The 3,856-nt window shown below is 43.6% G+C and overlaps 1 protein-coding gene across 1 annotated transcript in view; it reads left to right on the top strand.

Moving 5' to 3' along the window:
• The first annotated feature begins 1,692 nt into the window (after window positions 1–1,692).
• Window positions 1,693–3,856, top strand: part of acanb (aggrecan b) — a 20,383-nt gene continuing 18,219 nt past the window's right edge. The window contains exon 1 of the mRNA XM_015054712.1: window positions 1,693–1,797. The gene's annotated coding sequence lies outside the window, so the exon portion shown is untranslated. The remainder of the gene's footprint in view (window positions 1,798–3,856) is intronic.

Genomic DNA, 3,856 nt, shown 5'->3' with positions numbered 1-3,856 from the left:
ACTTTTTTTAATGGGAACACCATAATTGTAAAAAAAAAAAAAGGATGGGAGTTCCCAACATTTTTTTTTACATTTGTGATGAAAACGCAGATAATGTTTGCCAGGTGTATCTAATATAATCTCTGTTGATTGTATTGATGTTTCACCTTATCGTCATCAAAATCAGAGGGGAAAAAAACTTGACAATAGCTCATCGAGTGAAGTAGAAACTTTCTATTAAGAACACTACTAGCACACAAATGGACGCTATGGTTGCTCATTGCTTGGGGTGAATATATGAAAAGTAGGTTTGAAAAAAAAAGAAGAAGAACCAAAATTCAAGGCAAAAAATTATGTTCACCAAGAAAGCTACATAAACCGTAATCTGATTTTCTAGGATGTCTGCCTTCTTGAAATAATATCTGAATGCTGCAGCTGACTGACATGAATGATGGCGAGTAAACCTCATGTTCCTGTTTCATCTGCGAGCGGCGGAGGAAAAAACACTCGGCCCTCCAAACAAGCCAAAAACGGCAGCAAATCAGCTGTTTAAATCTTTTCTCCTTTGAAAACGCGGACCACTGGGCGTGTGTCCGTGTGTCGGCGCACACTGCCAGCATTTACACCTTAGAATAGAGCCTGGGTGGGAGACGAGTGGGAGACACACCTTTCCACAACCTCAGGCCAACATTAGGCTGTTTGAGTTTACACTGAATGCACACAGACACCAGCGGCCAGACACAGCGCGCACTGTGCAGCAGCGGGCCGCCCGCGCGCATCTAAAAGGATGCTAACGCAAATAAACCCGGTGACTCTTTTCACTTTTTGATCAGCAGAACACAATCACGGCCCCATGTTCGCAGTTTCTTTAAGTTCCCCTGCCGTATTTAGACGGTATTAATTTAGAATGTTTCCAATCTGAAGTACACTGCAAAACGTTTGAGCATTGGAAAATACTCTGGTCTGTACAAAGGACGTGTTAAAGGAGCGGGATTATGTGAAATCAACAACTTTTTTTGAGCTGTACATCATATTATAAAGTTATTCCCTCGTCAACAACATATTGTTACCTTGATTCTTTCTTAATGCTTGAGAAATTCTTTACTGTCTTGTGGGTGAACCTAGCCCCGCCTTCAAGGACAAAGCTCCTCCTCAGGGCTGCGGCTTCCAAGTTTCCCGGCTCAGAGAAGCACTCAGGTCCTTCAGACTAGCCAGCAGCAATTAGCAAACACATGGTGTGTTTAACCCTGTTAGAGGGTTTATTGAGGAGTGCTGTTGCGATTAGTTTCAGATAGAGCAGTAGTTTTTAAAGACATAGAGACTCAATTTCGAGGCGCTAAATTCCAAAGTCAAATTTCATTTAAACCATTTCTGTTTTGTCTCATGGCGATGCAGAAAAATCGTAGAAAAATTAATTTTGTTAATTGCAAATTAACAAAATTAATTAGTAATTTAGATGCTATGGAATCTTAAGTCAAATTGTGTGGAATTGTGTTTATTATAACCTTATCAACCTGACGACATCCCCATCACAGCCTGAACCCACTCCTGCATGTATGCATTTAAAAATTCTTCTTTGGCTGCTTTTTTTTTTTTTTTTCTCCCACCCTGAAATTCGGGGCAGCTTGCATGACCTCATTAACTGGCTGCGGACTACCCCCCCTGCTCCCCTCCTCCTCGCCTCCCGTTCTCTCCCTCCCTCTCCTCCCAGCATCTAAATGTGTGGTAGCTGCATAGAGCTTCTTTCTGTCCTCCTACACAGGCAGGAGTGAGAGGCCCCTGGAGTCACCGGCACTGGGAGCAGCGGCAGAATATACGGTACGTTTTCCAGTCCAACACACTGGAATATGTGGGTGAGGTTCTGGAAGATGCTTTCGTGACTCTTTGGGAGATTATTTAGGAATTGTTTTCAATCATAAGTTTGATTTTTAATATCAAATACAAATAGTGAGTCAGTTTTGGAAGAGTTTGTCGTTTATAAAGGATTGTTTTTGGTGCCAAAGAGGCAGCTATTCAGCTATTAATCTATAATCAACGATTAGTCATTAGTTTAAATTTGTTGCTATTTTTGTAAAGGGTTTCTATTTCAAGCATCACCTCATTCTCAGTGTTTTTAAAGTTATTCATAGGCCTGGTCAATGTCGGTTTAAAGTAATCTTTGAATTTTACCAACATTGCTTCTGACTGGATGTGATGTTAATGTTTTGACTTGGATCTGACAGAGAATCTATTAAGGGAGCTAAAGGTTATGGTTGGGATGTCAAGGAAGTGTCCAAACCTGGAAAACTTGGGACTCCAAATGTAAATAATCAAAAATATAAGTGAAAACATGTAAAATACTTATTAAATGTTATTAGAATATTTTTTTCATTGACTAGAGAGAAGGATATTAATATATTTATGACATTTTTTCCATTCAAACCTAACTAAAAACACCTAAATTATTAGCATTTAGGTGTTTTTTTAAAGACTGGAGCCTCAAACTGCCCTCCAGGTGTCTTGGAGATGTTTTGTATCCTTTTCCCCTGTCTTCATTTTCCTAGATTGAGTCTTTAGTCATCATCCATAGCAACTGATTCTAGAGCTCATAGATTTGATGACGGTCTTATTTATTTTTCGGCAATGCTGGAAAAAACTGGCAGAGAGCGACATCCCGTCGCCATGGTTACGTTAAACTAGACGCGCACGCGCTGTGAATTGTAATTTCCAGATTTTAACTCTTGAGTTGACAGAGGTTTGGTTGAAGCCAAACCGCCTTTGCTGTTTTATATTCTTCAGATTACACTCATTAGTTTGTAAAGTGACACTCCTGGGTAAACGCGTGACACGTTCGCGGAGCCGCCGGAACACGTCCTTGATCTCTGACGCCGCCGTGTACTATAACACACCTATGGGTGGGTTGGTGTGAGCACGAGGCGTTTCTGCTTTCCGCCCATCTCACTGTACAACAGTCTGTGTGTGCTCCCAAACACAGCTTGTACAGTACGTGTCGGTGGCCCCTGCGTGTGCTCAAACACTTCCAGGCGTTTTTCTTAAAACCAGCGGCTTCAGACGTGAGTTCCTTCACATCCCCTCGACGAGCTATGAGTGCCGCTCTGTGTTTCCTTGTGCGCGCGCATATCAATGTCAGCTCTGTTCTGCTGCTGGGCGAGAGCAGAGTGGGTGGACAGGGGTGGGGTGGGTGCCTGGATGCCCGCCTTGTGTTTACCTTGGCATGGGTCGCACCATCCCGAGGCCCCGCCCCTTTCAACCCCACCGACCGTTCCCTCCTGGAACAGACCGGAGCCTTATGCTGCCCTCCAGGTCGGTCGGGAACAGAACATACCACCGTGGCAAACCTGGGGAGCAGCAGCCACCACGCGCGGCTGAATGGGCGCAGTGTGGAGCGGCAGCTGATTGGCTTGACCTGACCTGCTGGGGAGACCAACTCCCAGATGCTGGACCGTTTCACGCAGTGCGCTCAGTTTAAATGATGCGTTCAAACGCAACATGAGATCCAGAGATTAAGGGCGAAGATAAAGAGGTGAAAGTTTTTGTTGAGTTGGCGACAAAATGTCGGAAGCGTGTGTTGACACAACTTTGCCGATGTTCCACACTAATGTCGAAGAAATACCGTTTCAGAATTGCGGTGATTCCATTATATGAGAAACGCAATTAAATTATGTGAATAAGTTAGTTCACCGAGAAATCATTAATAAAATATGCTGGCTGCCATCATCCTCTTACCACTTCTTCTTCGTGGTTTGCGCCATTGGCAACATCCGGCTGTTGATCGTGTGACTTGTGGGATGCGGGGGGGATGGAGAGGGGGCAAGGGTTTCCATTGCAGTCTTGCAATAAACCAATTCCAATTTTGATGCTACTGAAAAGAAAACCT

This window comes from Poecilia latipinna, unplaced genomic scaffold, assembly GCF_001443285.1.
Source record: "Poecilia latipinna isolate Pla-1442-1.1 unplaced genomic scaffold, P_latipinna-1.0 Scaffold1273, whole genome shotgun sequence".
Taxonomy (NCBI): domain Eukaryota; kingdom Metazoa; phylum Chordata; class Actinopteri; order Cyprinodontiformes; family Poeciliidae; genus Poecilia; species Poecilia latipinna.
Note: the sequence above shows the minus strand (reverse complement) of the source record. Positions and strands in the feature narration are given on the sequence as shown.